The sequence below is a fragment of the Schistocerca cancellata genome, chromosome 5 (genome assembly GCF_023864275.1).
Source record: "Schistocerca cancellata isolate TAMUIC-IGC-003103 chromosome 5, iqSchCanc2.1, whole genome shotgun sequence".
Taxonomy (NCBI): domain Eukaryota; kingdom Metazoa; phylum Arthropoda; class Insecta; order Orthoptera; family Acrididae; genus Schistocerca; species Schistocerca cancellata.
The window spans coordinates 280437533-280461394 of NC_064630.1; the positions used below are offsets into that span (position 1 = coordinate 280437533).

At 40.8% G+C, this 23862-nt stretch overlaps 1 pseudogene; it reads right to left on the minus strand.

Annotated features, from left to right (window-relative positions):
• Window positions 1–3883, minus strand: part of LOC126188496 (secretory carrier-associated membrane protein 1-like) — a 154569-nt pseudogene extending 150686 nt beyond the window's left edge.
• Between the last annotated feature and the right edge of the window lie 19979 nt (window positions 3884–23862).

Here is a 23862-nt window from a genome sequence, read left to right on the forward strand (position 1 = left end):
CTTGAAATTTGTTTCGGTCTAATAGTTGCTCACTAATGCCAACATGACGTCCGATGTGGAAAAGTGGGCAATATGTTCACCCCAATAAGAATTAGTTAATTTCAAAATAAACGCATAATACAACAGATAAAACTGACTTCTAAACCCTTTTATTTACGTTGCTATTATCTACCATTCTATCCATTTGTGACAGGTTAGAATTAATTACTTTATCGAAAACTGTCTCGTTTCTGTTGTATTCGGCCTAACACAAAACTATTGATAACCGGCTGCTGCAGCCGCTTTGTATCCTTTGAGATACTAGAAAGTGAACACGCCTAGAACATGTGTCCGGAAATCAGAGAAACAAACGTGGGATTCTGCTGCGATGGCACTGGTCACGTTACCTGCTTAGGTAAGATAATTGGTCACTATGTAAACGTTCAGAAAAATGTATATAGTTCCAGTATTAATTACTTTATCACGTAAAATATTCGATGTGATACCCTATAATATGTAGACTCAAGAAATGATAAGCTTCTATCAATAACCTGCTCCCCTCCCCCCTCCCCCTCCGCCCCCCCCACACACAGAAACTCCCCCGCTACAGCCCACCAACTTCCAATGCGGCCCGAGGTGTCGCAAAAAAGTTGGACGACCATTGGTCTAAAGCATGCAACGTTTTTGAATTTTTTTCAATGGTCCTCCAAAGATTCGTTCCAGAGGTGAATGTCTGATGTTGAGTGCTCAGATAAATATGCAATCTGATTTGTGTGACACTTCCTAAGCCCACTTTCCATAGCATACTCTTTACTACGTGTAGACACGCTTGCCGGCCGTTGTGGCCGAGCGGTTCTAGGCGCTTCAAACTGGAACCGCGCTGCCGCTACGGTCGCAGGTTCGAATCCTGCCTCGGGCATGGATGTGTGTTATGTACTTAGGTTTGTTAGGTTTAAGTTGTTCTAAGTTCTAGGGGACTGATGACCTCAGATGTTAAGTCCCATAGTGCTCAGAGCCATTTTTGAATAATAATCAGCCAACCAGTTGCAAAATTGAAGGTTTGTTAAAACCCTTGCCCATGGTTTCAATATTTATAAAAACGACTTTATTCAAAAATATTAGGTTATATATTGTAGCGGAGGTACGTTAAAACCAACCGAAAGGTTCAGTAAAATATAAAATTTCGCCTCCATATTATTAAAAATATATATTACTGACGCTTTTCGGCAATTTTATAATGTACCTCAGCCGTAACACGTAACGCAATACGTTCGAATATGTTATGTATTCTTTCCTACATATATAACATGCGTCTACTGTTAATCTTCTTAGGTTGTTGCTGATATCTTTCTCCAGACGACGTTTTTATAAATGTTGAAGTCCAAGGGATTTAAATAAACCCTCCATTTTGCAACTGATTGGCTGGTTACTATTTCTTCACAAAGATTTCATCCTACGGTTGCTGCTCCAGTCTTGCACAGAATTTTAAGAAGTCAAACATTCTACAGTGACGGTATCAAGAACCTGGTCTGTCGTTAGGGGAAATGTGTTTGTCGCGAGGGTGACGATGCTCAGAAATAAATATGTAGACATGAAGATAAGGTTGTAGACTGTTAATAACGTTCGTTTTATTTAAAAAGCTTTAATTCAGAAACATTACTATGAAACCTTCCCGTCTCTTCTATATCTCTTTTGTTACGCAACCTTCCCTTCTACAATAACCTATGAAACTTTCCCTTAGGATTTCTATCTCTTGCTTAATAATAACAAATGAAATCTTCCCTTTGAAATTTATTCTCTTTCTCAATCTTCGCATACAAATTTAATTTCGGCTTATTAAAAGTGAATTTCTGACTATTTCGACGGAACATAGAATGTGTCATCGTCGTGGCCCTCAGTCGTTACCTGCAATAACCCAAAACTGTTCCTTACCTTTTTTTACTGTTACTGGACCGCCATCTGACTGCTACATCGAACTGCGACATGAATATACTTACTGTTTTACAATACTTTATTAGTTGCTGGTGGGCTGTCATAATAAGTGGCTGTATTTATTACCAAAGCTTTAATAGCAAAGCTGACGTTATTCTTTAATTAATTTGACTGACGTTACGTAATTCATAGTTAAACCATTTCTTGACAACAATAAAATTTTGCAAAGTTTTACATTGATAGATTTTAGGATGGATTGTAATCAGTAATGTAATATTGCTGGCAAAAGTTAATTATATTCTGAATGAAATGATTTTACAAACGTTCAAATAGGACTTACTTTTTACAGTAATCTTACAACTAGCATTGCGCAAACATACCTTCAGTAGTCTTGAGTTTCTCAAAAAAAAAATAATTCAATAATATCAGTTCCTCTTATGATAATAGTTAGCTGATGTCTCTGTACTTCCGTTTATAACCTATTGTAAATAATAGCTGGTGGCAGGTAAGCATACGGCTCCTCTCAACCTCTCGATTCAGACCTGCTACCGACCCGCTTCACATTTCGCTTACTACTGACTTCCTACGAACGCTGAAGTGCGGTCTCTCCCGGCAACAATGCTTTCTGGTGCAGACAATCCCTGCTACCATTACAAAATGAATCAATGCGCGGTCTTTCCCGCTCTTTTTTAAAATGTATCCATACGCGGTCTCTCCCACCCCGTTTAAAATTATATCAATATGCGGTCTCTCTAGCCTACAATACTTTGGTGCAGACATTCTCTGCTACCACAATTCTTTCCAAAATGATACATATTAATTACTCCTACTTAATCCTATTAATAAAATATAAACATATTTCATAAATTGTGGTCTGACAATAGACAATAGAAGTGTACACGTCTTACAACTTTTCAGCGCGTCCACGTAGTTATTCAGTTTGATCAAAGCATTCATTAAATAATTTATCCAACTCATCAACACAGATGACTTACGAAACTGTTATGCTCAAATGTCAGATCATTTCACAAGCGCACATAGTTTACGGAATTCCTGATCTTATCAAGTCTTGTACCGATGGCACTCCTGCCTTTTGCGAGTACAATTTAGTTGCGTGACCTATTGTGAATTGTTTTCGCAATACGAGAACGCTTGAATTTCCACCCCAAAGAGACCCGAAGGGCAACAACTGCAGTCCAGTATAAGGCATATTACGATTGGAATTTAAAATCTAAACGTGTTATCAGAGAAAGACGTCTTTTATCTGAATGCTGTTTTTATTATTATGTAATATCCTCTTTTGTATAGTTGAAGAGATTGCTATATGTGCATTCATTTCTGGGTAGCCGGCTGCGCAAGCGCTGGATCTGGGTTCTTACAAGTTGCTCCATACATCGATTGTGGCTTCTAGACATACTAACTTTCGGCAGGTGATCCATTGACTTACGTGTACTCTGTGAGTGACTTTGAGAGGGTACATGTGTTATTGCACCCGTGAGATAGTCGTTCGACGGTGATCCTGTACAGGCGTTTAGTTCAAATAGCTCTAAACACTATGGGACTTAACAACTGAGGTCATCAGTCCCCTAGACTTAGAACTGCTTAAACCTAACTCACCTGAGGACATCACATACATCCATGCCCGAGGCAGGATTCGATCCTGTGACCGTAGCAGCAGCGCCGTTCCGGACTGAAGCGACAGGCTTTTAGTGCTACAAGGGTCTGCACGCCGTGAGTGAGGCAGTCGGTAATTATAGGCGTGGGTCTGCCGTTGGCGGCGACAGACCTATTAGACGCTACTCGCCGCTTCCACGCCGCGCCGCCGCGGTGACTCAGGCGCGGCGCGCCTAATAAGAGAAGGTTTCGCCGCGCGGAAGGCGTAAATCAAGCACAAAGGGTCCGCCCCCACCCCGCCTCCATTGCCGCCCTGCACCGTCATAAAAGTTTTTAGTATCCGCCGCCCGCGGCGCATTGCGGCGCAGCGCAGCCAAAGTGGTTTAGATGTAACCTGTCAACGCGCGCCACCCAGCAGTCGTAAAGACCTGACCTGCTCCCCAATGTCTCCACGAAGGTTCTGTAGTCGGTACAGCCGCACCTGCTAAGCGGTGCGACTTGTACCTTGTTGCTTCTAACATGTAGTGTGTCTAACAAGCTTGCTGCACGACAGTCTTTGCGTAAGCTGTGGAACCATCAGCAAGAAAGTTTACATTTGGGTATATGTAGTGTCGCTCCGTCATTAACATGACTTGTGGATGCTTCGATGCCGAGAAAGCTGTTCTGCCTCTTTTCACGAACTATAAGGGGTGTTCAAAACAAAAGGTACGATAAAACACTGTGACTGCAATTGAAGTCATTATTCAGAAGTATATTACCTGTGGCTGGAGCACAACTATCCCACTGTATGACGAGCCAAATGACACCCTGCTCGCCGTGGCCGTGACAGGACCCAGTAGTCCAGTGTGTGGTCTTGGAGGCATGAGGACCCGCATTATAGTAGATCAGAATCATATCCTCCGTGAGCAGCCCAGGCCGCTTACTCTTCATGGGCTTGCGTAGGATACGGAGTGTCAGGCAGTACACGTCTCTGTTAATGGTTTCTCCGTATTCGTCGAATTATATGAGTATCAGACCTCGGGCATCGAAAAAGACGGTGTGCATTACCGTGCCTCCAGAGGGTGAAGCTTTTAATTTTATTGGGGGAATTGATGCATGCTTCCCTTCCTTTGATGTTTCAATAGATTATCCCAAAGCGGTATATCCTAATTTCAACCGGTCTGGCTGCTAAGACGTTTCGCACCTTTCCATTTGAACACTCTCTATGCTATTGAATACAGACACATGCTTTATTATAACTACCTTATCCGAAAATTATCTTAAATAGTTAATCAGAAAACCGACTCGTGAAAGTGACAGGTTAGATATCCTGGTTACCAATAAGCCTGGTCATTTCGACTCAGTTAACGTAGAAGAGAGAGCCAGTGACCATAAGGCCGCTACATCAACACTGAACTGGCTGTAAAGAGAATTGTACAGAAGACTAGGAACGTTTTACGCATAGAAAGTGCGTCAAAAAACAGATTTCAGCTTACCCGAGCGGTCAGCATGAAGCATTCATCTCCAGGAATGGATACGTAAAGCTTAAATGGATAAAGTTCAAGCGTGTTGTGTAGTACGCCTTAGACAAGTATGTGAAGTTGAGAGGAATAGGAGAGACTCACAGTGCTTCGCCAGTCGTGTTGGAAAGGAGCTCCGAAAGAAAAGGGAGCCTCACTGCAGATTTAAACGAAGCAACAGCCCAGAAGACAACAGAAAACGAAGATGTAATTTGCGAAAGAAATGAATGCATGAAGCGTTAGCCGAACTAAAAAGTAAAATTCTGTCTATTGATCTGACACGAAATCATAAGAAGTTTCGGTTAAATCAATAAGCGGGCTAGAACCATCGGTTCAGACACTCTCAGACCGCAACGGCATCGAAACTGAGAATAACAGGGAGGAAGCCGTTTTTCCCAAATTCCATTGGCGAAGACCGTACTCCCGCTACCTTCTATGAATCGTAGCACTAACGTGATAAAACCAGCATCGAAACAACCAAGCGATAGAAAATCAGCCGAAACATCTCAACCAAGGCCACTGGACAGCACAGGATGCCAGTGAGATTGCACGAGGAGTACGCTGTTGTACACAGACAAGACAATAGGCTAGAAAATTGTAATGAAATGCAGGAAGTCCTGCAAAGGATCGATTGAGCACGGATTTGCAGCTGACCATGAACATAACCAAATGTTACGTATTCCACAAAGGCATCAAGAAAGACCCATTATTGTGTGATTACCGGTTTGCAGGAAGAGCACTGGACATAGTCACATCCTTCACATATCCAGGACTATGCCTACGGAAAAATTTAAAGCAGAACGACCATATCAAATTAATTGCAGGTAAGGTATATGCCAGACTGATTCATTCGAAGAAATGTAGCCTACCCCCAAGGAGGTAGCTTACAAAACTCTCGTTCGACCAGTACTTTAATACTGCTCATCAGTATGGGATACGTATAGATGGAATCGACAGAGGAAATAGAGAAGATCCAAAGAGTAGCAGTGCTACTGGTTACAGGTGGAGATGCTCACAGAGATGCCCGATCAACTGCAATAGTAGACGCTACAGGACGGGCGTTCTGTATCACGGTATAGTTTATTGCTAAAATTTCCAGGGCGTGCGTCACTAGAAGTGTCAACTTCCTCCTACATATATCTCGCGAAAAAATCGTGAAGGTAAAATTAGGAAGAGTCGAGCCAACACGAGGGCTAACCAACAATTTTTCTTCTCGCTAACCATTCGCGATTGGAACAGAAGAGTAGAAAAGTGATGCTGAAGCATCATTGTAAATTACTTTCAGTCCCTGCCGAAAAATTTCGGACGCAAACATTAGGGTTGATGTATTGATGTAAGTTCCTTTATGGTCTATCACAGGAATGTTGACCTGGAGAGAAAAGAATTTACGCGTATAATACTCTCCAGAAAAATATCCGAAAAGGTAAAAAAACTGGAATATGTTTACGAGTCTTGTGTAAAGGTACCTTCATACCGAAAACAAACTCCAACAAATTCGGTTGACAACTGTTTTTAGCCCGAAGCTTGACTTAGTTTTCAAGAGACGATTCAAATCGCGAGTTCGAAAAATGAGTTGAGGGAAGTTTTGTCTCGAGTTTTTAGTTTATGGTCAGAGAGCGAAAAGGTGGCAGAGTTGAGTGACTGCCGGCCATTGTGACCGAGCGGTTGTAGGCACTTCAGTCCGGTACAGCGCTGCTGCTACGGTCACAGGTCCGAATCCTGCCTCGGGCGTGGATGTGTGTGATGTCCTTAGGTTAGTTAGGTTTAAGAAGTTCTAAGTCTAGAGGACTGATGAGTTCCGAAGCTAAGTCCGATAGTGCTCAGAACCATTTGAACCAGTCGGGTGACTGGCGCATTCGCATTTTCGTGTCATCTGCTTTGTTTGTCTCATGTGTTTAAACAACGACGACTTGCGATTGGTCCACAGAAATAATTGTTCAATATCTGTAAGAAACTGAAGTTAGGGAACCTCTGTAGTTTCCTTCGGATTCAATAACACGCTTTAAAAATTTTTCTCTTTCTGTTGAGTATTTGGTAGTGCTAACCTCAAGTGTTCTTTGAATAGTCCACATGTCATTCTATGCTTTTTAAAGGGTTGATTTTAGTGACAAATAACTATACCTACAATTATAACACAAAGTGCTTATGCACGATGGTTTTTGCAGACATTTTAGACTAAGCAACTGTGGCATAAATCAGCATTTAACTTTACTGCACAATTTCCAGGGTGTGCGGAAAAGTACTTAAAGTAAAACTCATCTTCAGTGACTAAGTACTACATTTTATACTCAAATATTGGTTTTTAAACATTTTGGAGAGTATATTATATACTCGTTACAATGCTCAATAGCAACTAATACATGACGTTTGCCAGTATAATGTGAGAGGCAGTCCATAAATGATGTTTAGAAGTCAGTAGCACAAACGTGATTGACATTATTTTCATCATTTTACGCCATTCAGATTTTCTTAAAAGTGTGTGACTTCTAATTCATCTCCTGGATTTGCAGCTCTTGTATTTTTTCCGTTTTTAGAGTTATAATTACTTGATATAGGTTCCGCCTTTTTATGCATTAAAGTAACTTTACAAAAAGCAGCTTGGAAACCTCCCCCCCCCCCCCCCTTCCACAATCACACACACACACACACACACACACACACACACACAGAGAGAGAGAGAGAGAGAGAGAGAGAGAGAGAGAGAGAGAGAGATCTGGAAGTCTCCTCACACCTTCGAAAGCTGTGTACGTCCCATGGCTGGTATCCGTGCTCTCGAAACTTTTGGATCACAGATGAACACGTTCTTTGCCCTCGGGTACAATGCTCTGAACAAGCCTTTCACACCAACCACCGCAAGAATTTAATAATAATACACATATTTCTCCTTCATTGGTAGAGAAAACATCTTTCAAATACCTTTAGACCTGGATATACTTTCGTTTACCAGATTTCTATGCTGCCACAAGGACACCTGGGCTTCAAACTGAGATTCTCGAATTCTCGATCAAAACTCATCACTAGTTTCTTTTAAAACTAAGACAAGACGGCTGTTCAGTGTGGGAAATAAAAACGGTTTGATCGTCATACCCAAGGACGAGAAACATACACCGATCTGAAAGGGCTCGATGACAGAGGTACAGCCACGGAAAGGGTACTGCTGTCGACGTTGGAAGAACATTCTGAGAAGATTTTTCAGATCTAGTTCTGTTGAATGATTTTGAAGCCAGTTTCAGCTTGAGAAACAATACAATGAAGCTGCAGTCACTATTACATAATACTCTTCACCAATGCTTTCCAATGAATTGAAATACGTGTGATACAAATGATGGTAATTGGCGGACCACTTATGATTATGTGAAATCCTCCGTCGTGTACAATATGTGAGGAAATGTTACTCATTTTATATGCATGATATATAATGTAATGTTTTAAACATTTCCCAGCAGATTATCATTACTGTAATTATTTTCTATCATTATATGAGTTACTTACTATTTACAATTAACAAAATATAGTAGGTGAAGTGGTAAACTAGAAAGAAAAAAAAACATGAATGTAAAATGTAAAATAACAATTTAAAACATGAAACGAATCTAAGGTAAATAACTAGAATATTAATGAATGTTTAGACATTCTAATAAGGCATGTCGAAAATACTCTGGAAGCACATTGGATACAACTTACATTCCGAAAATGGTATTTCAGAAACGAGCTTCATTACACAGGGATTTATGTGACATATACAGCTTTCGAAAGTGTGAGAAGACTTCCAGATCTAGTTCTGTTGAATGACTGTGATGTCAGCCTCCACTTGAGAAACAATATAATCAAGCTGTAGTCATTTGTACACAATGAATTCTCTCCACCAAGACGTACAATGTACTGAAATATACCTGATACCAATCACCATATTTACAGGATCACCCATGACAATTTGAAATCCTGCTGAATTTTATTTCATACTGACTCTATATATATCACTTGAAGAAATTTCATTCATTTCATGTGCGTGGTGTAAAAACATTGTTTTAAGCATTTATTTACAGATTACCATTTTTGTAATTATATTCTGTCTTAATAATGAGTTATTTATTATTTTAAATTAATAAAATACAATATGTAAAACGGCAAAGAAATGACTGTGAAACATAAAATAACAATTTAGTACTTAAAGCAAGTATAATGAAAATATACAATTTGCTAATTTAATTAGGTATATTGAAGCTATTCCAACATCACACAGTGTATAGCATATTTTCCAAAAATGATTTTTTAGAAACCAGCTTTATTACGCAGAGATGTATGTGGCTTGAAAGCTTTTTTATTTATGAACAAAAGTTTTCATTTTTCAAAATTATTTAAGGGTGGTTGGGTATTTTCTAAAGTTTGAAATTATTACAAAAGTTGATTATATAATTTTCCAGAACGTTAATTACATATCAACTTCTATATGGAAAACATTTTCATATTTCATCATTTTGAAGGGATTTCCTCTGAACCTAAACTGCCAAATTACCTTTCAGAGTGCGTTTTACTCCTTAAAAGTGAAATTGGGCGCAAACAAAATAATATCTATTACACTAGATGCTTCCACTAGACATCCACCAAGTTCCATCAAGATAGTTTGTTGACAGTTGTAAATTTTCCCTTGTTAGTGAATACAAGACAGAGAAAAGTGCATGTTCATCAACCAGAAAGTAAGCTTTGTCATACATTTTTATATTGGTTTTTCAGCCCTAGTTAACTGGTTTACCCTTGGTACACTTCCCCACCCCTAAGAGGATATTTAAGGTCAACTTACCTACAACAGTTCTTCTTTAACTTCATAATATGTTCGTAATGTAGGTAATGTTTTTGCAACGATTATAGAAATTTTATAAGATACTACAGTCCACTTTGGTTTTCTGTTTTTCTCTGAAGTGTTTACAACTATATGTCAGAATTATTTCTTAAATTAGGCTGCTGCCGCCATTTGTCGTTGTTAGGTCTCTTAATACACTCAACAGATACGTTACAGGATTTTATTACTGTTATTAATGTATATATTGCAAAGCTACAATAGACTTGTTTGTTAAAGAATAATACTAAACATCGTACAGTTTTGATCTGTTTTTGTAAATTAAACTGATCAGTTTTCTTTGATGAACGTTGTTGACCATCGGACGTCATCTGTCATCTGTGACACTCCACTGTGCCGTTTGCAATCCATAGTGTCTGCAGTGGGTCTGCGTTGAGTGGAAGTCTGGAACACTGCTGTCAAGCGATGCGCCAGTTTCAGCAATGGTGGTCATTAGTTCAAATTAATCACGCGGGGAATAGGTCGCCACATACGACTAACACTGGTGCGGATCCGAAGCCACTTAAAGTCTGGTTTTATGAACGTATGTTTCAAAGGAATAATTCGCTTTGTCCACGGTAACGGTGTTATTAAACGGACATCAGTCGACGATGGTAATTGTGGCGCATATAACGAATGGTGCGCCACCGATGACAAAAGCCATGTTTGCTGTCTTTACTCTGTAGCCGTACACGGATACAAATATTTACCGCAGCTGACCTTTGAACTCTGGCCTCGCGCTATACGGAAACAGAACGCCCTGCAGCCATTTGAGAAAACACTGACTTAGGTAAAGCAGATAATAGCAGCTTAATCATTCGTGAGCATGAAATTGATAAATCACTAGTTCAGTATAGATGAGAAAGCCCAGTTATGACAGATTTACTACAGTCTGTTTGCATTTTACAGCTCCTCTGCAGGCTCGTGTTCAACAGTGCATTTTTGCTCCTATTATTGTGTACTTTCACTATCAGTTTTTGCCACTATTTAGGGAACACATGTCACAGAACGACAGTTGCAATGAATCCAGTTATAATCTAGGTATAGTTAATAGTTACTGTCCCATAGAATGTTTGTGAGGAGAAAATATATCACCTTATCAGGCACCATCGCTTCCTGGTAAAGACCACATACCATTACTTCATAGTTTCTATCTAACTGTATTGCATCCCTAAACAGCTATTACTTAAAGTCTGCAGACTACCTATCTGTTGCTGCTATGAACTTAACGATAGGTAAAAAGAATTTTCCAGACTCAAAAGCGTTTGGATTTGGTAGAATGTCAGTATGCTAATTTTCCGAAAAAAGAAATCATAGTCAAAATCTTCTGATTTCCACATTTACAAACAACTTCTCCGAAAAGCTGCATTTTCTGATAGAAGTTATGATTTTCAGTTCGTAAACCAGACTTGCGGTCACACTTATTCCATCGGTCCTGAAAACTTTTGTAGTGTTTCTCAGTTACCTCTTAATCCAATGCAATCGATGAGATGGAATCCTCTTCCATCTCAGAAATCCTTGGAAATTACTTTTCGTGAAATTGTGTTCGCGTTTTCGGTGTAAGACCAACTGCCTCAAAGCTATGTTTCGTTAGTGGAATGAAGTCGTGGACTGACTTTCATCCACAGTAGAGAAGCGGCTCACAAAGTCATTTGGACTAATATTAAAACGGCCCAAACAATATCATCACTAAGACTTTTGCATCCACTCCTCGTTATATTGCCTGGTGGTATCTCTCCCTGGTTCCTCGTCCAACAACGTTCTCTTGAATCCCATCCAATAAACGTGTACATGAGTTTCCTGGTGACAACTCTATATGCGAAAGTTCCGATGACTAGATGTAAGGGGCTTTGTTTTCTTGCATACTTGTGGTGCTCAATACCAGTAGCATGAAACATGAGCTTACAGTAATCCAACTCGTTCCAGATATAATTTTCTGTCTACTATTGCAGCTGACCTGAATTTAACTCTCGACGACGATAACTAAAATGATCCCTAACTAAAATAATCCCTATAAATTGCTCAAGGCATTTCCCTTTTTTGTGAGTACGAAAACCCTGGCCAAGTACAAAATCATTTCCAGTATAAAATTTGAGTTAACTGCGTAAGTTCGTAAGTTTAAGAGTTTATTATAGAAAGGTATCTGAAATGGACCCCCCTAGTTGTCAGACGTATGAAAAGTGTGAATTGAAAAGATGTCTCTTCCGTTTCTCTTTACTTGTCTTTATACAGCTGTAAACGCAACTCATAGTCGAATTCATCCCGCAAAACCATAAATAACGAGTGCATGGAGCTCCCATACATTCCAGCCCCAGTTTAATATCGCCAGCAGGGAGATCAAAGGGGACGGGCAGGTAGACAAATTAGATTTAATTTAATGTAGTAACCAATATATGGGTAAACAAAACTATGGAAACATTTCTAGAAGTGTATGCTTCGACATAAATATACATGTTAGCCAAGCCTGCTGGTTGGGGTGTTACAATTGACCGCAAACGGTACCAGTGAAGTACCCTAAATATGTTCCAAGTGTCAGTCCTGTTCAGAACAGAGTTGTGAGTGCACTAAATCGAAGCTAAGTGAAATCGAACGCCGACGAATTGTTGGTGGTCGCGTGGTGAGTTCTCCCGTAACCAAACAAGCCAAAGTGATTGGTGTCTCAAGAGGCCTCGTATCGAAGGTTTTGTAACCCATACAGGGAAAGCTGAAAAACATCATTCGCTAAGTCAGCACGCGGACGAAACTGTGTATTAAGAGATCGTGTTATGTGATCCCGACGGTTATTGAAGGGGAATGCGTCGAAAGACAAAATGAAAGCTACAAAAATGACTGCACAATTGAATGTCGCACTAGCGACCACCAAAACGACACGAAGGGAGCTCCAGAAGCAGGGAATTACAGGGCGTAGGGAATTCCAGTACCAATCACCAGTTATGCAAATACCTGTTGTGAGCGTGTGGGTGCTATTCTGTCATTCTGGGCAACGGATTAATCTGAGGTGTACTCTTTACCCTGTGGCACCTGCAAGATGCAATTTCTACCCCACACTACTACAGAAGTCAGACAGAGCCTCCTAACGTTCTAAAGAGAAATGCCTGAAAAACTTTCAGCAATAAATATCTTCTGGAGTCTTCCGCTGTAAGGAAATGACACAAAAATTCACAAAATTTCTTACATAACTAGTGGGATACTTGGGTACTGGAGTAGTTCTAGTAAGTGTAAGAAAACCATGAAACTAACGAAAATTATTATTTATTTCCCAAAAATTCTGAGAAATCACAGTGGCACTTTTAGTTATGAATTGAACAAGTTATATCCTGGTTCTTTTCGGAATGTGAAGTTACCTCTCAAGGATAGGGTTCGCTAATGAAATTTCTATACTAAGTTTAAGATTGTTATTGACTTGGCAGAATGGCTGAGAGCCACACCTACTCAACTTGAATAATTATCTGTTAGAATGTTGCTAGGTACGGTCGAGGCTGTCGCATGTGAAATGCAGTGAAGTGTACTGTTGTGGAGGAAATATGGGGCTCGCAAGAGCTGTAGCGCACAGTACCGTAAGCTGCGATGAATGCTGTCTGCGCAGCTCGCTGCTGACAAATAAGATAACTCTCATTCTATCTGGATTGACCTTCGCCAATCAAACTTTCCCTACGCCTTGTTGAAGTCAAGGACTCCTATTCGCCCCTAGTCTAACTATTGGCGTGGTACACCGGGCAGATAAACAGTTCACCGCGATGACACTAAAAAATTCACTCGCAGGCGTTTAACTATTACTCTGTCCGTTCACACTGCACAATAAGTGTGGCAGCCAACACAGTGAACAATGCGTATCGCAAGGACTCAATATGGAGTCGCACTCTGATTCGCTCTCAACAGAGGTGCTCTCCCAGTGAAGTACTGAGGAGAGACTTGTTCCTCGCTCTTTGAGTACACGTATGAGCGCACACGCTCTCGTTATGTGTTCTCGCTACAAGAGCGACTATGGAACAGCCCCTCTCCACGCCAGATGAGAAGGGGTATCTCTTTCAGTCTCTTCCATTACTCCTTCAGCTCAAGGCGTCAGAAATATCGTCTGCCAATCAGCATTGCTCTTCTAAAACTGGAGAATGACGTTTCGTTTAAGGCGACCAATCCGGAAATCTGTAGCATCGGTGTTTGGCGTTTGCTGTCTCCCTGTGAAAAACTCTGAAACTGTGTGCTATTTTTGTAAAGAATGCATAGGCTGGGCGCTCCCACACAGTGTAGTGGAATTTGCTTTTAAGCCGAACACGGGATCGTCCTTTCACTCGGGCAAACGCTGTCTGCTCTATGGGCAGTCACCGGCCGATGTAGATAGCTTGGGACCGGCCTCCTGGTGTGCAGTTGCTCTCCCGAACTAAAAGCCCCTGCGACCGTCGTGTCTGGAAAACATGTGTGTATGCCATCCTCGAGTATTTCAACCACAATGCGCTTACTTGTTATTTGCATATCACTTACATGAATTCATACAACATTGACTTTATCTTATCGAGTTTGGCTTCGAATGAAGCGTCTTGATGTGCGGAATATGATTGTGATGGCGGAATATGTAAGCAATGAAGGTCAGGAGACAACGATGTCTTACACTGTAACAAGAAACGTTGTGCAAAGCCATAAAACCTGGACTGTTGGACAGTGGGAGAATGCCATGTGCTTGTATGAGTCTTGTTTGACAGTGTTTCCAGCACCTGGCTGAATGTACATCCCAAGAGTGAAACATGGTGTGGATTCAGTGACGATTTTAGTTCCCACATCATGGTATTCCAAGTGGCTGTGGTTACTCTGAAAGATGGCTCTGTTTATGTGACCATTTTGATTTATCAAGTCAATCATATGATAAAGTTTTTGTTGCGCAACTGGTGATAATGTGTTCCAAGACTACAAGCCCCCTTTTCACACAGCTTGTATGGTCAAGGAATTGTTTTGTGATCATGAGGATGAGTTGTCAGACCTGCCCTAGCCACCACAGTCACCAGGTCTTAATATTATAGAGCTTTTTACTTTGGAGAGAAAGGTGCGTGGTCGCTATCAGCCTACATAATCGATTTCTGAAGTTGCCGCTGTTTTGCAGGAATAATGGTGTGCGATGCCGAAGGCCTTGCCACAATGGTAATACAGGTTTCCATCAGATCAACAAAGTTATGCGCTGTCAGGCATGTTTAACATGTGGATGGTTCAGCATCCGGGTCTGCCGTGTGCTGTTGGCAAACGGGCTGCACTCAGCCCTTGTGAATCCAATTGAGGAGCTACTTCATTGAGAAGTAGCGGCATCGTTGGGTCTTCAACTCTTGTTCGGAGGTGTTTTTTATTTTTTTATTATTATTTTTTTAATGGTGTGAGATTCCCTTCAAAACCATGCACAACCTGTATTTAAACTTTCCGAGAAGACTGGATGCTGTTTTGAACGCCAACGGTTTTTTAACGGTGTCAGGCTTGGCGATTTCCTTTATTTTGTCCTGCCCTTACAGTTCACATTAAAAATGCCTATCCAAACAATCTTATGTAAAACGATATTAAAAATTAAAATAATTTGTATGTCGAGGAGTAATTATACTAACCTGTTAAGTGGATACTTATTGTGCACATTTCACTGCCTGTATGGGTAATTTGCCCTATCGTTGGCTGGCTCAGTCGCATCCTGTGCAGTGCTCACACCTAAACTTATTTTTTTCTTGAATTTTGGTTTTGTAACAGTTCTGATAATAAATGTAACACTTCTGCCACTAAATGTAACTGAGTTTTCTCTTTTGACGCTAGTCAGTTGTTAGGATGAGCATTACTGCAATAGGCATTAAATTCTAAAGCATTATGTTAGGGTGAAAATCCTAAATTAATTAATTTTTCTCTCTTAACATGTGGGCAGGGTGGGTTCTTCCTTGGCTCAGGTATGAGGTAGAATGAAACAGTAATTTTACGTAAAATAACTTTTATTGCAAATTTCGTACAACTGTTTCCTTACTCGATGTTCTGGCTCAGAGAACGGCAGCTGTGTCGTTTGCGAAGCCTTCTGCTACGGCAGCAGCGGCATCTGATTACGCGTGGCAGTGTGTATCTCGTGTCGCCGTCTTGCCCAGTTGACTGGAGACACGCAGCGCGAGGTGGTCCGTTTAATTATTGTGAGCGAAGTTGTGCATCGGATGGTGATACCTAGGATGTGGTGTCCCAGTGTTTCTCTTCTCTAAGCGGCCGTGTGTGTTGTGCGTCGGCCAGCGGAGCGGCGCGGTGGGGGAAGGCCAGTGTCCCGGACTCGAACAACGGATTCCCGCTTGCCAGTCTTCGGCTGTCAGATCTTCATCCCAGGTCACAGGTTACTGCTGATGTGAGGCCGTATCCTTCCCATCCTCACGAGTCACCCAGGCATGTTAAAATCCGTCTTCAAATACCTTTTAACTGCTGTCTTCTGGCGCCGAGGCTGCTGCTTGCTATTCCATTACAGCGGTGGACTTCGTGTGTCTGTGCATGATGTAGTCTCTTCTTGCATGACGGTCTTCAGCACCGAAACTGACTGAAAACTACTGCTACTCTTCTTCAGTTCTCTTTTCTTCGTCTGTCTGGCCCACTGCATCTCACGTACTTATTCACTTCAGTTCACTGGAGGTGAACGACTTCACGGTCATTGCCTCGTCTGTCACGTTGAAAAGCTTCTCGAAGAATCTTCTTAAGGTCGGTCATTGGCTCTTGGAATATAGGCGGGGGCCTTTGCTCACATGTGACAACTGAGAAACACGTGAGCCGGTCGGGCGATGTCCTGACGGCTGAATCGACAGCGTCCGCTTATGTGGAACTTGCTGACTTCACGGTCATTGTCTCTTCTGCTCTGCTGTTCTGCCCACTGTTTGCCAGTATGTAATTCTCTAAAATAAACCAAGTTTTTCATTTATATTCTAATTTCTACTTCACTTTGATTTCACTAATTTATTTACTTAAGTACCACTCAACAGTTTATACATCAAAGATGAAGTGGATTAGGATCAAGTATAACGCTGTGAAGGACAAACTGGTACTTTAATTTCGTTTAATTACAGCTCTTTTCTGTGTTAACTATTTTAAAACGTGATACTTCACAAAAAATGGCACATTCTGCGCACCAATCAGACGACACTTTTGCAAGGTCTCTTCTCATCCATACCCCACACCTCGTTGTTGATCTTTTCTTCATTGTGCTTGGCAAAAATTGTGGAATATGCGTGGCTATATATTGAATCGCTTTTGGTGATCGAGTTGGGTGTCTATTTGACGACCCTCTTTGCGCAGTGGATATGGCCAATGATTCACTGAGACAAATAATGAACTCGTATAATCTGTTACCACCACAAAATTTTTTGTTTCCGACATATTGAAAGTCCAATAAAAGGTAAAAATATTTTTGAATCTGTTACTGGCTACTTGGTTGCTTTGCATCTGTGAATCGCTCCTGTTCACGTCTCTCATGTTCTTCTTGTCATTCACGACAGCACTTAGCTTTTACACGATATAATTTTCTGAATTTATTTCTTAAAATGTATCTTCGTGTAACATGCTAGCCACCTCGATATATCTCTTGTTCTTCATTTCATTAACATCTGCTTCTCTCTATGCGCCATTACGTACTCATACTTCTCCAGTTTATCAGTTTTTGTGAGGTCATGGAACTACTTTCCGTTCAGCCATCTCCGGACTATTTACCAGTCGTCGAGCAATTCGTGAGCAAATACCAAAACAGTTCGGTATTTTATCTTCATGATAATTTCCAGAAATTGCAATGCCACATCAAAGTTGGCAATGCGAATCGATACCACAGACATTATCGAAGTCTCGCTGCAATCCGCAACAACCTACGGGCGGCGTGCCGGAAGACCACACCACCCTCTCAGTAACAGAGGAAAACGTAGTGCACAACATGCAAGAACTCTCTCCCCATACGAAACCTCAGCTACAGCAGTCAGCAAACTCAAGAGAACTGTTTGTTAATTAGTGGATAAAGTGAGGTTTTGCTAGTCCATGACAGCTGTAAATTATACAGTACCCCAGTGCAATGAACTGTATCAAAGTATATCTTTTATTCATTGATGTAACAAATTGAACTAATATTTCATATGTTGGTTTCATGAGTCTTCTCCCAGAGCAATAAAATAACTCACAGATGTAGCTGGACGAAAGCAGTCTCGCCTGATGATGGCACAATTTGTACAAACAATGAAAAACCTTATAACTGACCTAGAATACGTTTTCTTATCTGACGAGAGGTACTATCTAGTGGAGGAAGCATCAAGTAATTAGTACACTTGCCGCTCTGAAACTCGTCATTCCCATTAACTACAAGCCACAGAATACTGATGTCAGATATGTCCTCCAACCCACTGAAAACGAGCAGGCCATGGATGGATGCATCCATCTGGTGCCCTTAAATAATGAAGCTGAGTAAGTTGCGATATAGTTCTCGAGAACAGAAGTAGTTGTTACCTAGCTATTCTCGTTTCAGATAATGTCGGTGGGGTTACTCAAATTCATCCATTGTGTTGCATGAGAGCCTTATTTAAATTTAAAGGAGTAGCTGAATAAGAAAAAGTGTGCTGTGTCGTAAAGGGAGTTGTACTGTTGCTGAAGGATGTGTGTGCGTCTGTGTGTTTTGTTGTCAAGGGGCCTCCGGGGAAGTGACTCACCAGCACACGTTGTCCCCAGCCAGCTGCCTTTGTCTAGCGCACTGCGTGACACTGCAGAGCAGCCACGTTATATGTATGGCGGCGCCTACTGTAAAGGTGAGGAGCGTGGGACTGACAGCAGTAGGCAGAGAGATGCACGAGGACAAAAGCGGGTGCAACTGACCACTGTGCTCCCAGCTCTAAGCTTTCTTTACGCAGCCGTATACTAGAGGCAGGAGTAACATTAACAGTACAGCATCAGCACCTATAGTTCTTAATTGTGTAATGAAATACTCGTCTCTTTTTCTCTTTATGATGATCATTTGCTACCCCCAGTATACAGGGAGATCCCGCGATGATGTTACGAACTTTCAAGGATGATGGAGAAGCGTTAGCAAGTTATAAGCAAAATTCATTCTGTTGTCTCTGACAGGGAACCTCTTCTACTGCAAGCTCTTTTCTTTCCATATTTTTACAGGAGGTAGTATGAACCAAACTAGAAGAAATTCTGTAGTAATCATGGGTTTTAAAATTCGTACCTTAAGAGCTACAATCACTGGTTCAGTAGAAGAGATGTATTTCACTATAGCAAGGATCAACAAGTACTTGTAGTTCTTAAGGTATGCCATTTGGAGCCCATGTCTATTGAACTTTTTTGTGTTTATCCATACTATCCGTTCCCGGACTATGTAAAGAAAAGAGCTCGCAGTACAAGGAGTTCACTGTCAGAGGTATCAGAATGATTATCGCTTCAACTTTCGACTCGGGAGTTTCCGGATCCTGGTCCGCTAACTCAAATTCATACATTTACCCTTCTCCATATTACCTGAAAGTTTGTAACATCATCATGGAATCACCCAGTAGAGTAAAATGAAAAACCTCATCGAAACTTCCTGGCAGATCAAAACCGCGTACAAGACCGGAAGCTGTAAGGACGGTTCATTAGTCGTGCTTGGATAACTCAGTCGACAGAGCATCTGCCTTCGAAAAGAAAAAGTCCCATGTTCGAGTTCCGGACTTGCACTTGGTTTAGGTCTGTCAGCAAATTAAAATCAATGCACTCTACGTTGCGGAATGAAACTTCATTCTTAATAAATCACAGCAATAAAATCAGTTTACAGCGGCATAATCCATTCACGCGGAAGAAAACGTCAACTATACAATGTATTCTCAGTAGCGAATATGGCCACTTCCAACTGTATGAAGGAATAACGAAACTGAAAATTTATGCCGGACCGCTACTCGAACCTGGATTCCCCGCTTCTCCCTCTCAGTCCCATTAACCATCTCGGCTGTCCGTAAACGTTTCAAAATCACAACAAAACTTTTGAATGTCGTCGTTCGTATGTCATTCACCTGTATTCGTACACTTTCTTAAGTCTCTTACAGGTGAGACATTTAATCGAAAGTCGCTAGCCTGGTATAGGCAGATGAATGCGATTGTGTAGTGCTGTGTTTCTGTGAAATGCGATGCAAGGCATAATGATATTGCAGTGCCTGTGTTTGTAAGAAATGGGGTGCAATTTCATAACGTCAAGTATGTCGATGTTGAATGAGTTACAGTAATCTTTCCGTAATAGGCGGTTCGTGGCTACAAACTCCCCATCTCGTTCTCATTGTTCGCACTGTTTTTCTTACGCTGAAACCTATTTGTAGCTAAGCTTCTTCATTAAATATTGATCAGTTTTTAGTAGAATTTCAACCCAGGTTCTCACGTTTTCCTCGGTTTCCATAACCTGTACTAGCGAGCAGAATATTAATGTGTTCACTAGAAATTAAACTGGAACAGGTGACTTTAATCTACGGTACCGCTGCCTTCGACAGAACGAAATTCCTACCACTGTGAGCAACACGACTTCTTCTGTTAGCTCCATAATACGTTGTCGTAGCCTGACTCGCCGACTAGTGGTAAGCACATTCCCCTTAACAACGCAAGAAGGTCGTGGAGAAAGATATAATGCCTCGCGGAGTTGCCGCACGGTTTGAGGCGCCATGTCACGGACTGTGCGACCCCTCCCGCCGGAGGTCGTGTTGTCCGTCGGGCATGGGTGTGTGTGTTGTTCTTGGCATAAGTTAGTTTAAGTAGTGTGTAAGTCTAGGGATCAATGAGCTCAGCAGTTTGATCCCTTAGGAATTGACACACATTTGAAGATATAATTTTTCCGCAGTACATAGCGGTAGCTTGAACCGCCGTGTTGGATGCAGTGAAGTGGACCTTCGCATGGTGTGTGCGGGACGGGCGCGCGTATTTGCCAGACAATCAGAACAGAGGCGTTTTGACATCGCAGTGAAGGTTCTTAAGTACAGTAGATAGGGTACATAGAAACAGTTTCCAGCTTTAAAAGAAAAAAAAAATTGTAATTTTACAAGGAAATGTGAAAATAAGAGCTAAATGGAATTATAGGTATCGTTCCTAACTTTAAACCTACAGTTGGATTTCGGACCTACTTCCTGCTATTACGAAAGAAAATAAAAACTTCGTCTTTCTGTTAACCCTGCAGAGCAATGTTAATTTTGTTATTTTTTCTTCAGTTGGAACTTCTGGGAAATAGGCATACGTCAAAACGAATTTTGGATCTATGAGAGCAAGAAAGAAGTTTTAATCACTACTAAAACTAATAATATTGCATAAACGTTTTTTTTTTTCAATTAAGAAATGTTATATCTCCAGCTACTTTGTTGAAACATTAAACTGATGGACTTGATTTGTTTGTTAATACACCAGGTCATCGGTATTATGTTTGAAGACGGTGTCTTTCAATCTACAAGTCGTACCCCAGAAGAAGAGCTTTCGATCAGCACATCCTTCACTAATTAATAACGTCTCATCTCTTAAAATAAACGTGTTTAACCCGCCTAGTTTTTACGAAAAAACATCAATATAACCTTTGCCTTATATGTATGGAATTTTACATGCGTACAATCTAAATGTCTGTTTACTTTTTCCTTATGTTCTACTCTCAGGAAAATCTCCTCGGTTGAGGACAGTGCCAGGTGGTTCTTAGTTTCTGTCATATTATTGGTCTTCTTTTGAAGAAACGCTGACGAATCCTAGTTCTATTCACCCCACAAATTCCGGAAATGCAACCCTGAATTTTCCATCAGGGGAAACACAAGTCAGATTAAAGTATGTTATAAAAATGAACATTTCGTTGTCGAAACGGTATTGTATATTTGTTTGAAATGTATTTAAATTAAAAGAACAAAGTATCATTAAGCTGTCTGAGTCTGGCCATGAGTGTTGCACGGGTAGCCAAAGCCGTTAAGGCGACCACACCTGATAAGAGGGTAATTCTGGTTCGAGTCCAAGTCCGGCTCAAATTTTCTTCGTCATCATTCCATTATAAACCTGCTGGTGGTCCATACTTGCAACTGCGAATGCATTTCATGTATTTAATAACGGCTGTATCTGCCGAGTGCCCGTTCCTCTGGACATGCATGCATATTTCAAGGAACATTGCTTCGTACTTCTGAACAACGCAGACACTGCAATATCATATAGTGATTTACGGTTGGTTGTAATATTTGTACATGTAGGCTTATTTGCCTTAGTTTCATCCCTACAAATGTAGCCCAGTGTTGTAAATTTAGAGATCCAAAATCAAGCAGACGACCAGGAAACTTTAATAGGAAACTTATGTTTGTGTGTGTGTGCGTGTGCGTGTGTGTGTGCGCGCGCGCTGTGGCAACACTGTAGCACTTGCAGCCAACGTTGTCTGAAGCGCCTTGCCACGTTTAGCGTGGCTCTCCCCACCTCTCCCCGCCCCCGCCACTTGAAATATTAATTTCCTATCATTAGTTTCTTATGACAAAGTACCCTGTTTGTGCTGCCTCCCTTCCACCATCCTCCACCGCCCCTTTTGTATAGGTACCTTCCTGTAGCCTGTACTATACTGCTGACAGCCATTCATGGGAATGAATAATCGTTACAATGTAACCGGGTGTATTTGACTATGGTCCCCAGTGAAAATGGATCATGATTACACGAATCAATTTCCCATTTTGACTAGAATAAGTAACTGTTTTTGAGCAACATTTGTTACACTTTCTAGATTCCCTTTTAAAACCTTAATCTTATTGCAACATTTCCCTTCAGATTTACATAAATTTTCAGTTATTTTGAATTTATTAACAGCAACCAGGAGTCCAAGCAGTCACAGAATCTGGATAATATGTAAATAATAATAATAATAATAATAATAATAACTCTGAGAGCTCAAGTTTTGTACATAATAGAGATCAATGTACGTAACCTCAACATCGATGTAATCTGAGACAGACCACTAGTTATAGTGAAAATGATTGAGAAGGATAAGAACCGTGCTCTGCCCAAAAGAACCATTTGGGATTTCACATGATGTTGTTCAAGAAAATGAAGGAATAGTAAACAGGGGTTGTTGGAATGGGACTAATCCACCGTGAGTGCGACCCAGAATATCTATTTTTCTGTTTTCATCCAACTTACGTTCTTCTGCATAACTGACGTTTACCCTTTGATATCCCATCACCTATTGAAGCCTGATACATGTAGTGTACCTAAAACGACGCCCTTGGAGGAAAACATGATACACACTGTGCTGTCTGTCAATTCATTTCTTTTAATTTCTTACCATATATTCTCAGTACTATGTGGGGGTCGAATTCAGGCTTGTCTGCTGTGTTTTTCAATGTGGTAAGATTCTTTCAACATTGTTGTCTGTTAGTGATAAACTAATCACCTAATCATCTTGTCAGTCATTGAATGGAGAAAAGCGTATATGTACATTTTGGGGTGTCAGGAGCTACAATTAATAACAGTATTGGTAGTAGTGGTTATTTTTTCTTATATTGAAGTGATATCTGCCCTCATATTTGTCCACCCTATGGTCCAAGAAATTTATTTCCCTATTTCTTTCCATTTCTACAGCTAATTTTAGGATTGGGTGAATGCTATGCAACAATTAATGTAATGCATGTGCATCATTGGTGTCACTGTCTATCAAACTAATGTGTCATCTACAAATATTTTACAGTAAATTACATTTCTGATGACTACAGAATTGCTATTTAAAATTTTATGTTCAGTGTTATCAATGAAGATACTGGCAAAGGTGCCAGCAAGACAACCCACTGGCAAGGCACCCGATCACAAGGCCATTATGCTGTTGAAGGAAATTTCCATTACAAGAAAAGTAACTATGGGCTAGAACTAGGGACAGCAGTTCAATTAATTGCATAATCAGAGGAACATCTAACTCCTTATATTGCAGAAGATTTTGCCTAACTAGGTCACTGGACCCCTCTATTCCTAATTTAGTATATAGATTCGCAACATCAAGAGAACAGAAGGTAGCACTGTCAGCTACATGAATCTCATTCA